Source organism: Macrosteles quadrilineatus, unplaced genomic scaffold (genome assembly GCF_028750875.1).
Source record: "Macrosteles quadrilineatus isolate MER2022 unplaced genomic scaffold, UCM_ALF_1.0 Scaffold_345__1_contigs__length_91340, whole genome shotgun sequence".
Taxonomy (NCBI): domain Eukaryota; kingdom Metazoa; phylum Arthropoda; class Insecta; order Hemiptera; family Cicadellidae; genus Macrosteles; species Macrosteles quadrilineatus.
In genome coordinates, this window is record NW_026542938.1 from 1 (window position 1) to 14,127 (window position 14,127).

The following is a 14,127-nucleotide window of genomic DNA, read 5'->3' on the forward strand; positions in this document are numbered from 1 at the left end:
GGTCTTGCCTTGAGCTTTCATCAACCCACATACCTTCACAAAATGTCCCTTTTTCTTACAACCAGAGCAAGTAGTATCATTGGCAGGAGTTTTTTCGAGTAAAATAAAGCCGGCCACGGCAGAAGAAACACTTCTGTTTCAAGTTTTTTGCTACAGAAGCTGACTCTTCAGGATATATATTTTCACCCAGTTGGTCTGGTCATGTTGATGAAGTGTTGCAGTATGTGACTTCACGACTTAGTCTCGATAATTAGTATTCCCATCAATGGCATAACAATTGTAGTCCTTACATAGAAGTTTAAGCTCTTGTAGATAACTGTCTATTTTCTTCTGCTTGCAGTTTGTCGAGTATAAATGTAATTTTTCTCAGGATTGTAAATAGTTTGCAAAATTTAAACTGCTGACTCAAACGTGGAACATTTAGAAATAGACGAAAAATATCATAGTCCGTTTAAAAAAAAATCGTCTTACATCAATTTAGTAATACAATCACCTCGAAACGAAAGATTTAATTAGTATAATTTAGGAGTAGGGAGATTTTCTTCTCTTAAGGCATTTATAAAGGTCATGTACAGTGGTTTTTATTTCAGGGCTAACTTTGAACTTGGCCAAAATTCACCTTCCCCTTACCCATCACTTGACACCTTACCTAAAAGTGCTAAGATTCCCTTATTGTCTGGACTCTCTTGCCCAATATCCTATGTAAACCCATAAATGTCTAGTAAAAAACTGGTTACACTCTGTACAATCCCATCAACATTTAGACTGACTCTAGAAGAATAAGAACAATAAATTGATGTTCGTATGGTTGTCCAATTTCCTATCCCTGCGTCTTTTAACTGGCCAATTTAATAATGATTTCGCTTATCATAACTATCAATTTCAATAAACTCTCTGTTAAAACGTCGTCCCCTTCATTATGATCTTAAAACCTTTAAATAGTTTTTAAATCGTTTTGTTTTTCCTCAACGTTTTTGAACGAATTTCTTGGTCATCAATACTAGGATCACCATAAATCTCATCTGAATCTATTGCACTAAAAACGACAAAGTTCACTAGAGTAATAATATTTTTTTTTACACGAACTATTATTCCTGCATAATTTGCAAACAAGTAAAAAATTTAAAAATTACAGAAAGCAAGAAACCCCCATTACCCCCACCACTCATTTTTGGACTCAGAGCTTTCTTCCCAATGACACATAAGACTATGATCTTTCTTCACATTTACAACGTTTATTTGATGAATTATTTAATCCCTATTTCCACTAAATGTAAATGTGGTTGTATTCTATTAAACTCTGTCTACAAAATGGCATTAAAAATATCTACAAAAATGGACTCTGATCCTTTTTGACCCTGGCCCTGCATAATGTATTCGTAGCTATCGTAAGAAAGAAAATTAACAACACGTTTAAGTTTTCTCTCTTCAGCAACTTCTGAGTCAGATATTAACTTTTTCAGTGTCCTGAACCAGTGTTTGAGTGATCTACTTGCTAAAGGGTTTTTTAGGATTTACATCGAACCTGTCTGGTTTAAAGAGAATTTATATTTTTCTTTTGATTATTTTAATAAATTGAGTTCAATCAATTTGTTTTGAATAACTAAACCTTTTTAGAAAATAAGGCTAAGTTAAATCATTACATAGTTGGAAAGGTAATCAAACCTCTAATATAACCAAGACGTAAAGAAATACATCAGCTGATTACAGAGAATAGTAACTAATATCTATCTATCTTCTATCTTCTATCTATCTTCTATCTATCTTCTATCTATCTATATATTAATTACGTAAGCCGATTCTTTGCGTCAAAATTGTGAGCGACTGGGGAAGTCGTATAGAATGACGGGAGGGGTCTCAAATTAAAGGTCTCGATCCCGTGATGGCGGGAAAAATAGTTAAAATCCCTTAATTTTAACACAAAATTAGATAAACGTAAAATGTTCTCCATAAGAATAGCATTAGAAGGTATTTACTGCTGATTTTTGTTTACTTCAATACAGCTGATCGTGATTTATCATCAAACCATAGTAAGCAATACCATAGACTAACCAACACAAGTAGACTTCTCATCCCATTTTAAATGTTGAAGCTCGTTTTTCATGTCTAGTTCATGTACGCCACACTGGGCGCTAGTGTCGACGAAATTTTGTTTCTATTATTTTAGGGTTAATTTCTTGATTTGTGCTTTACTGTTTGGTTATATAACTAGGGGACAAGTTATTTTTTATGATTAGATCGTATTATTTGGTTAAACGAGGTTTTAAATGGCTGTAATGACGGGAAACAAATTGTAAACAAAACACGACCTTTACATAAACCGTACAGAACTAACAATAAACAGAAGACAATTATTGTCTTCAGCTGTTCCATAAGGATGAGAAATCTACTAAGGGAGTATGTTTTATCTATGGCAATACTAGCTGTTTGCCCGTTCTACGTACGGGAATCTTGTAGTAAGTTAAAACCTTATTTAGAACAGGAGTTTGTTTGCATATTTAGTGTACATTTTTCCGAATATGCTGGCAAAACTATAACTGTTTAGGAATACATATAAACCTTCTCAAATACAATATCTGACAGTTGCAAAGCCAAAACGAATGCTTTGCAATTAAATGTCACCCGATCGTGTTAGTCCACATTTTATATCTATGAAAGGAATAGCTTTACAGTATAGATCCTTGAGGCATAGCCCTAAGGAAGGCCTGTAATTGAAAGTTACTTTTCACACTGGTTAAAAGTAGTTAAAACACTATCTCAACCTCACTACTGCACACTTTATTCGGGTTGAAATTTTCATTAACAATGGTGCTCTTGTCTTTTCCACGAAAGAAAAGGACATTAATGCATTACCAATAGACATACACACACAAATACAGAATTGAGTCCACACAACATTTTGGAGTCCAGACAGAAAACGCTAAAGATTATACAGTAAGACATCAATTAAATTTAATAAGCAATAAGGTGCAGTGTTTATAAATAAATAGTGAAAATAGTGATGTGTTTTATGTAAAAATTATTCTTACTGCTACCACCGGTTCTAAGGAAAAGTAGCAGTACCAAAAACCAACGTTTACATTTGAGAAAAGAACTATAGTACTTACGACTAATTCAAACTGTCTGTTTTATATGTGTTAATCAGTTGGCAAATATATAAATAAATAAATACACAAACTACAAAACATGTAACATGTAACGTAAACAACGTAAAGCTTGAAAACTCACTATGATTTGCTAAAAAAAAAAAAAACTCTCACTTGATGTGGTGCAGTACTGAAGTTATTAATCTCCTTTGGTTTTAATTTTTTTTTAAGTTTTCGAAAATCTAAGTTATTTTCTATTAATAGCAATTTTTGTAAGCAGCTTTTAATGTTAACATATTATTGACAGTTTGAAGAAACCACCTTTATCCAAACAAAGGTTTCTTATTTAAAAGATTACGTAATCTCTAAACGACAATCGGTACATATATCTAGAAAACATTCGGAGGAAATGTGACAAAAACCGCACAAATCTGTTGTTTTGTACGTTTGTAGTTTTATTTCCTAAGTAGGAAAAGTACCGATATCGTAGTCGAAATGTAAGTAAGTAGAAACCAAAAGTGACACATTGGAAAAGCGAGTTTAGCTACAACTGTTATTTGTAAACAACTGGTTAAACCTCTGTTACGGTACGATCACAGCGAAATCAGAAAGATCTTCCAAGATCGCAGCAACATCCACGATCACCCACTGCAGTTGTGATTTTTTACTTTGCACTTTGCACAACTGTCCTTGAAGCGCCGTCAATGAGTGGAAACCTTTGTAAGCTACGGTATTGGTGACGATGATTAAAAAAATAAGTTTCCTTGCACTAATACAACACTGATTCACGGCATTTCCCCCGGTTATCAACACTCAAGAACAATCGTTGCACTTGCGATTAATTAAACCGGTTAAGTAAGGCACAACGTTTTTAATCTCACTTGGTTTGGATGTGCTGACAAAACTTGATCGGAAATGGTTGCGGTATTTGTAAAACACTTTTAATGTAAACATATTGGTGACAGCTAGAAGTGAGAGCTAATCCAAACAGCTGATCGTTATTTCATAAAATAAAATGTAATGTAATAGTTAACATTGGGAGAGAATTTGACAAAAATCTAACAAAATTGGGTTTTTGGTGGTTTGTTTTTTTTGTTTTCGAAGAATCGAGGCCATGTTTTTATAGCCAAAGACACTCTCACCAATCTAGAAAATACAGAAAAAATGATTAGAACCTTGATCGGTACTCTAGTTTTCTAGGAGTAGGCCGCGTAAAATGACATTTTGGCGTTACAGACGGAGTCACAGAATGGACAAACAGACAAACAGACATACAGACAGAAATTGAGATAAGACTCGTTTCGGCTTTCTTATGCTATGAAACGTAAAAATAACAAAAAACTGCATAATTCTAAGCAATGTACAGACAAAACTGTAATTTTATTTATATGGAAGATTACATTTGGATTACTTATTTTTATTTGCCAGTCAATTCTGAAGTGTGATGTATACTATATAAAACCAGGGATAACGCTACCTATACGACTTATTAGTTTCGTCACAGAATGTGGATATCAATTATTTTACTGTGCAATTTGCAAACGTGTGTATTTTTAAGTAAATTAGTTAAGCGTATTATAAGTAGTAGAATCACAGGAGATGGCTCAAATTTAAAGGAGTTTAAACTTAGAATGGCTGAAAAAAATAATGAAAGTATTTCCTTCTAATTTAAAGGTTATTGTTGTGTTGAAGGAATGTTTAAGATGAAATAACTACATTGACTAAATAATAAACGATTCAAGATTGTTGAAAACTTCTGCTTTGTTTAGATTTCAAAACATATGTTAAAGATTTATTCTACACTTTTAACATTTTTAATTTGAGATTTAATCAAAATTTTGTATGAAGTGGAATAACCTCAACAGCCACTCTTAAGAAATCAACCTGGGAACAAAGAAGAAATAGGTTCGTACAGGCAATACATTTGTTCATTAAGTAAGTACTATGACAAGTTCCAATAGTCGGAAAATATTGTTTGGATGAGATTTTAAACAGGCACTGCCTTCTGCTTCAAGCAAAAAAGGTTCAAATAATATAGGACTAGCATGCATGGTGGTAAAGGGAGCATCTATATATAGGGCCTTAACAGTAAAAATCTAGAGGTAGTTTTCCGTTTCTTAAAAGTAACCGAAAATATACATGTGAAAGATGCTGTGAAAAGTATTTTCGGAATTGGTTTTGATAACTGCATATTGGAACCTATATCAGTCGCAAAATAGTTAGGAATCAGGGGTTGATTAGGCCTTTTTTTAATAAAATATGTAAAGTCAATCGCATCTTTATGATACCGACACATAATATTACACTAGGGCTAATAGTAGTTTTTTATGTTGATCAGAAACAAATCTAGTATTAAGTTTGGTCAATGGGATGCCTTTACTTTACATGATTTTGTTAAACCTTTACAAAAGGAGCATAAACTTGCTAATTTAGCGGTTTAAGCTTATCTCAGCATACCTTTATTTGCCTATTCATATTTGACGAAGACAAATTCCAACATTCCAATCAGGAAAGCCTTTTTATTATCAAAAGACCAAAACTACCTTAGTAAACCAATATTTATTCACATATAAGTTTGCTGCCTTTAGCAGAGTTAAGCCTCTATAGTAATTTAAATTATTTATTGAAAATTATATATTAGTATACATTACACCGACAAAAGCAAACAAATACAAACAACAAACTGTTTTTTACTCAAAAGATATGTTGTAGGCCTACTGGGATATATATCCTGAAACATAGATAATTTGATCCTGAGTTTGTTTAAATATTACAATAATTTGTTATACATTTGAGCTTTTTAGGGACTCATGTCCCTACAAGCCACTAGTTAAAATAAAAGGTTAAATTATCTTGATTTCGTTTAGGGATTCCCATATTATCTCCTTGAATAGTAGGTGACGATCGTGTCGGTGACCATGTAATTTTCTTTGGATCCTTGTCAAGAATATCGTCGAGGTGATAAAAACGTTAAACACAAACTAGACAAGACATAAAAAATAAATACTCGACTACAACGGTGTATGAAATTATTTAACAGGCACTACAAGCAAGGTCGACCACGTTAAACGAGCTGTGCGCACCTGAGACCACAGTTGTTTTCGAGCAATTATTTGTTATGTTGTAAGCGGTTCGTGTACTCGTATTTGCTGTTTTGACAATTCAATATGACCAAAAATTGATATTCATGATAAGGATCCGAAGAAGGTGACATAGTTGCCGAAACGATTATCATCCACCTTGGAGGAGGTATAATCACTAGACGAAATCAAAGTAATTTAACCTCTTATGTATAGGTGATTCTAAACTACACGAAAATAATATTTGTCTAAATGTTATTTATCATTTATTTTTATTCTATAGACTATACTATACTAGCATTTAGGGGAATAACATAAATAGTAAACTGACAGAGAACAAGCTATATACTTAGCCTTATCTTTTTTTCTGGTACATAAAAAATTGCAATTAGCACCAATAATACATTGTACAGCCACACACTATTTTATTTCAGTTTCTTCACCCAACCACATCTTTAGGCTAAGCAATAGGAAGGGATACTTTCTGGAAGGGGGGTGCTTTTATGCTCAGTTTTTCATAGTTTTCGTCATAGGTTGAAGTCCTCGTAGGCTAAGTTAATAATTCAACTATTCAGCTTATCTCAAAACCTCAAACTATTTAATGCACCACGTAAACAATCTGTATAACTAGTAAAAAAAATGCGGATTTGTGCTAAAAGTCGACTTCGGTGTTATTCTATTGATCAAAGAAATATGTTTATAACTATTTGGCAGAAAAATCGTTTTAAAACTACTTAGATTTTCATATTTTACCGTTAAATGAATCTGAAAAAATAATTGTGCATTTCATTTTTATTATTAACATTGAGAGGTATCCGACAAATTAATCTCTTTAGCTTTAAAATATTGTAATGGATACACGTGTATGAAAATTCATTATAGTAAACGTTAAGTGTGTAAAAACCTATTTTTTCTTTTTGCAGTAAAGTGGGATAAAAGCTGTCTAAAAACTACACCCTGTATCATTGTTGCTGACTAATTTATGTGACAACACTAGTGTTTGGTGTTAGCTGGCAAAACATGGTCTGTTTTATTGTGCAAAGGATAAGAAACAATTGGGATGAGTTACTGGGAAACTCAAGATACGTGTTATTTTACCTAACTGTTTCTATAGAGGTGAATATTTATTTTACATGTATTTTATATCTATAGGACCAATTTATAGTACTGCACAAAATGGTTGACATATTTACTTCATTCTATAGTAGAACTTGAAACAGTTTTTTTTTTTTTTTTACATTGTGTGGTTGAATATACTGTAAGATAAAGAATTTAAATATACCTAACGATGAGGACTCAAGCGTGTTATACAGGGCGACCAAGGTTCATCAGTAATTTATGAGTACTAATGAATAATTTAATTTCATAGCGCATCAATCTATTTATAATAAAGATAATAAGGATTACGAACTTCTGCAAAAACTGTAAGCCGCACACCTATCAACCGCATACTTAAATGAAAGAGACTGACGTTAAACTTCCCGCTAAATATCAGATTCTTGTTAAACCCTCTCCTAAGGGCACGAACCTTAATTAATTTGTTTAATACGTTATCGCATAAAACAAAACGTCAGTAGGGCGATTTGTTTATTTTGTAGTTTATTTACTTTTTCCCAGAATAAATAATTTGAGTCTCATTACTCATTAGTGAAAAATAGTTTTTAAGCTAGTTATTTTTTAGTTGTTTAATAGACAGTAAAACTAGGCATGACAGTTGTTCCTTATATGTAATATACCCCCTTGTTTTAGTCATACATTAAACATATACATCTAAAAGGAATATAACGTGAATAAATCTGTATCAAACATGAAACATAATCTTAATAGCTTTTTATTTTTATGTTTAATTTGAGATAAACCTACAACTAATAGGTATAATCTGATATTATTTAGACAGTGTGAAGTTTTTCAACTATATGATTAGTTAGTTGTGATTTAATAATACTAATATTATAAATGTGAAAGTTTGTGTGTTTGTTTGTTCGTTTGTTTCTTTGTTAAAATATCAATCACACATTTACTACTGGTTGGATTGGGCTGTAATTTGACATGATAGCTTTGATTCCCGAATTAACTTAAGCTTATTCTTATCTTAAACCCCCTTTCGGGCTCCACCCCAGTGGCCATGGAATTTCCCATGTTAACTTTATGAGTATTCGTACTTAAAAATAATTAAAGAATTTTGTCAGCTGTTTCGACTATGCTATTCAGTTCAGCTGTTCAGGTCAGCTGTTTCGGTTCTATGATATCCAATAGAATTGAAAGTTAAAAAGTTTACCAACAGGGCTGCAGCACTAATTATCTTTTGCACTATTTTATGAAAACAGCTAATTTGATCTAAGCAGCAACAAAAATCTGTCCCACACAATGAAAACTGTTGTTTCCACAGTCATAAACAAAAAGGTAAAGTAACAAAAATTAGAAAACTTCAAGCATCCACATTAGAAAACTTCAAACTTCCATTTGTGTCACCTGTTTTTGATTTAGATTGTAATACTTTGTTTATTTCTTACGCAGTATGATGGTTATACTATCGCAGGTGAAGTCACGGGTACAAGCTAGTTACTTATATAGAAACACAAATACCTTAACGCACAAATGATATTTTAACATCTAATTCAGCAAAAGACATTTGCAGACAAAGATTTTAAACCCGGGGTTTGGTTTTACAGCAATGCACCGTAAAATCCAGGTAGGATGTAACAAGATTACAGGCTCCATGACAATACACTGTTCCTAGCAACATGGTTAGTACTTGTCACTCAAGCCTAAACACCAGCTGCTCTTAATTAAATAAGAATATTTAGGAGACATTGTCAAATTTGAATACCTTTGTCGCAGAAAACCTACGGACTTAATAATAAAGACAATTTAATAGAGAGTATAGTCAAATTATTCTGTAAGCTGCATTATAAATCTTTAACATAACGTATATGTACATAAAGAGGTGTTAGGTATTTTAAAAGGGTTTCGTGGTAATAGTACATACACTATTATTTTATAAAGAATCGCTCATTGCAATTTATAGTTTATAGTAAAATTTTACCTATAAATTAACCGAAACCTTAATTATTTAATTACCTTAATTGGTAGGTTAATTTATAGGTTTAGGCCTACAGAAAATCGTTCAAATTATTGATCAAAAACATTGAGTGCTAAACATTTTGCTTATTTTATATATCATTAGATTATTCTTGAAAGACCATTTTGTGTTGATAAAAACATTAATTTATTTCATTTTAACGTGCTTTTTTATTTAAGTGAATTTAAAATATTTTGAGAAACAACCTGGTAGTACATACAAGAGCTGTATAAAACTCGTTTAAACTTATCGCCAAATAGGTTGGTGGGGGAAAAATAAGAGTAAATACCAAGCACTAAATAAAAAATTAACTAAATATTTTGAGCTTACAAATAATAGTATTTCCTATTTTATTTAAGTAGATACGCTAATTAATCAATTTTAAAGTTAGTAAATAAAGTAACAAAGAGAATTTTCTTTTTAGTGTTGCTTGTAAAATAATCAGTTTTGCTTTTGTTATGTAGAGCAAAATATATCAGTAAATTTACTAGGAATTAAAAAAAAAAATTAGATGAAGAATGCTAAATTGTTGCTGATGTAATGCTAATTTATAATTGTTTTCATTTATAATCTGACCGTCATAACTATAAACCATTGTATAACCAAGCATAGTGCTAAGAGCTAGAGATAAAATAAAACATAATATGTATGATTAAATTAATTATAAAACATTTTCAGGAAGAAAATTGTGTTTTTTTCGAATTTAACTATGCAACCTATTGACATTAGTATTGTAACAAATAATTTTTAACTTAAATCATAAATAAAAATTTACTATGTTGAAACAAGAACAACAATCTGCATTATTTACACGAAGTAGAAAACCACTACAAAATCCAATGTCTCACGATTTCTAAGGCATTTTATTGGGAAGAACTTTGGACATCTTTATAAGAAAACATAGCTATAAATGGAAACGTCCCTACAGAAGTGCTTCGAGAACATTAGCTACGAAATATTTGCAATTGGAAAAAGCCTAAGGCTTCTCTTTTTATCAAATATATATTCATGGTAAAAACATTAGTTGTCCAACATCTTTTGTCACCTTTCTTCCTTTAGCCGGAAAATATTATTGCCTAAGTAAACGGAAACGATTTTAATATTTTAAAGAAAATAATAGTAATAATAAGTGTAATTAATCTACTATATTTTGCAGTTTGTGTTATGCAGATTTTAGCTGAAGTACATTAAATATTTTAAAAAACTATTATCGAATTTGTCACCTAAAAAAGTGTTAAAGATTACTTGACATGATCAATAAGTTGATCTTGAACAAAAAATATTACAACTGGAATTGAATCAGCTTCTATGGAGAATCCTGCAATATGACTAAGTATAAGTAAAATTTTTTATATAAAAATGGATTTGTATTGAGCCTTTTACCATAAAAATTAATACTTCCACATACCCTACTAGCACAAATATATATTAAATACATATCAATAAATATATTTAAAATCTATTTTATATATCTCAAGTGTGTATTAATGTCAATTTTATATAATATTTAAATATATTATATACATATAAAATATGTTTTTGAATCTATTAAATATTAAAAAAATATGTTCCAATAATATATTTTAGTGAATAATATTTAAATAAAAAATGTATTTAATATCTCTTCCAAACATCCATGAGGCCTAAACATAAAAACATAAAATAATGAAGATTTAGTATGAAAAACACAATTATCAGTTGAGTAAATTGATTAAATAGTTAATAAAAACAAATTTTGAAAAAATTACTGGATAAAATTTTTTTGACCCGGGTGGGTCTTGAACCTGGGTCCCTCGACTAGTGAGTCTCTTACCTTAACTCTGAGCTACTTGTGACTATTGCTAGCATTGTTTTCAAATGGTGAAAGAGCGGCCGTCAGTTGCAATGCTTGCAATACTTGAAAATTTTTTGATACAACAGTATAATATGATTCTGTTAATCTGTTTTTCCGTAATTCGTTTCTTAAAACGGTCGCCAGTCGCTAGCACCCTTTTCTAGCCAATCATTAGAGATTTCTATGATCACATTCATTGTCACATATTGCAATTTAAAAAATAAAACCCATCAACACTTTTTTCTCTTTGACCCAAATGTAGCTGACGAACATGTATACTGCCTCTTAACCATATGCGTAATTTTTTTCTTTACGTGCATGATAGAGTGACACCATTCAGAGTACGTATATTATTATTAACTTAATTTTAACGCTTTCATAATAGCAATTATCATATAAAAAATGCATGTATAAATTGATAGACACTATAAAAAACAAAAAGATGCAAATTATTTATTTGCTAATTATAAAAGATTATAGGCTATAGCCTATATTCTACGAATATATTATTATTTTATTAATAAAAATAAATGACATGTTTCAAAATGTATTTATAAATACTTTAAATATACAGGGTGAATCTCGTAAGGTGTCCAGTATTGATTTCAGACCAACCGTTGGTCCTACGATGATGAAGTAAAATTATTTCCCACTAAACCAACCCCAAGGAATAACGTAAAAATATTTTTAACGATTTTTAAATACAGGGTGTACCAGAAACTGAGGGTCACTAGTCCGAATCTACGAAATATCAAATACAAACGTATATCATGTTATACATCAAATTAAAGCTCTTTTCAATCCAAACCATTTGGCGGAATCGGATTTTGATTATATTGATTCATTTCAAAATTGCGGCTGTTTTGTAAAAAATTTAGTATTTTTTTGAATACCCTGTATTTTTCTTAAAAATGCAGATATCTTGATTCTGATTAAAATATCGCATTCCTTATGAGCTAAGCTTTATTTTGATATGCAACACTTCAATATTATCTCTAAAACAAAAAGTTTCAAAAATATCAGTTTTTGAAAATATGTACCTAGCCAAAACTCAAAAACTTCAAATAGCACCATTAGTCAAATAGCATATCATTTTAAAGGTATTGCGATTCTAAGAAACTTTCAAATTTTAACCTTATGTGTATCTATTTTGGTTTTCGAGTTATCAACAAAAAAACATGTTTCCCCACATTAAAACGCATGTTATTTGTTAAACATGGTGGTAAAGGCTGGACCACAGTTCTAGCCGTCTGGCTGACGCACAAATAACATGCGTTTTAATGTGGGGAAACATGTTTTTTGTTGATAACTCGAAAACCAAAATAGATACGCATAAGGTTAAAATTTGAAAGTTTCTTAGAATTCCAATACCTTTAAAATGATATGCTATTTGACTAATGGTGCTATTTGAAATTTTTGAGTTTTGGCTAGGTACATATTTTTAAAAACTGATATTTTTGAAACTTTTTGTTTCAGAGATAATATTGAAGTGTTGCATATCAAAATAAAGCTTAGCTCAGAAGGAATGCGATATTTGAATCAGAATCAAGATATCTGCATTTTTTAAGAAAAATACAGGGTATTCAAAAAAATACTAATTTTTTTACAAAAACAGCCGCAATTTTGAAAGGAATCAATATAATAAAAATCCGATTCCGCCAAATGGTTTGGATTGAAAAGAGCTCTAATTTGATGTATAACATGATATACGTTTGTATTTGATATTTCGTAGATTCGGACTAGTGACCCTCAGTTTCTGGTACACCCTGTATTTAAAAATCGTTAAAAATATTTTTACGTTATTCCTTGGGGTTGGTTTAGTGGGAAATAATTTTACTTCATCATCGTAGGACCAACGGTTTGTCTAAAATCAATACTGGACACCTTACGAGATTCACCCTGTATAATATAGTTTCAAAAATATTTTATATATATATTTAAAATATTCTCAACACATAATTTTTTAAAATATTTAATAGGAATAATATACATATAAAATATTTATATTATAGATTCTATACTTATTTGATCAATATATATTATGAATCTATTTTATATATTCAAAACTTATATTTAATTTATATTTTGCATTGCTTTTTGGTAATATTTTAAATATATATTTGAATATATCAAACTGTTATTAAAGATATATTATTTATATATTCTATTCGAGGTTCTATCAAATACAACTTTAAATATATAAAATATTTATAAAATACATATTTGTGCTACTAGGGTAATCCATTATTCTAAAGGTTCAAAGTAAAAAAAAAAAACACACACAAACACACGCGACTTTTAATTGTTTAATTATTGTATATAATTACTGGTTGATATAGAAAAATCACTTGTAGGTTAAGCATTACTATTGTGGTAGAAGATATAACTACTTTAGTTGGAAATCAAAGTTTGCAATTGACGTTGTTAATTTCACGCATAAATGGTTTCAGTGGAACGTGAACGAAACAGCATTGCAATTGGTTTTAGACATCCCATGAGAACCGTCTGTAAATCATTGAGAATATCGCATATGCATGTTATAAAATTTGTAGTTTAAATAGTTAGTAAACAATGAATATAAAACAAGTGTTGTTTTTATCAAGGAATTCAATTCAAAATGTTTACTTATTTCCCCTGAATATTTTTTCGAAATGTCTCTACCTTTAATACTAAGTTTTGATCAATGTACAAGAGGGAACAATGAAGAATCCGTAAAATACATAATAATACCGACCCTAATACTGAAACATTTTTTAAGTTTATGAATCTAATGACGTAATATGTACTAATTCTTTTACAATTTTTGGCAATAGTTATTATTTGTCCAATGTTTTGAACCGCAAAAAATTCAACATTTAAATGACAAAAAATGAATAGAAATGTGGATACTCTGTTTTAGTTTAAAACGAGATCAGAAATATATTCATTAAATTCCTCAAACGTCCTTAAAAACGATGCTAACGATTACACAAAGAAGTATTTTATAAATATCGTCAGCAATTATGTATAGCTGTATCTTTTAACTCCCACATGGGTAAGTTACAT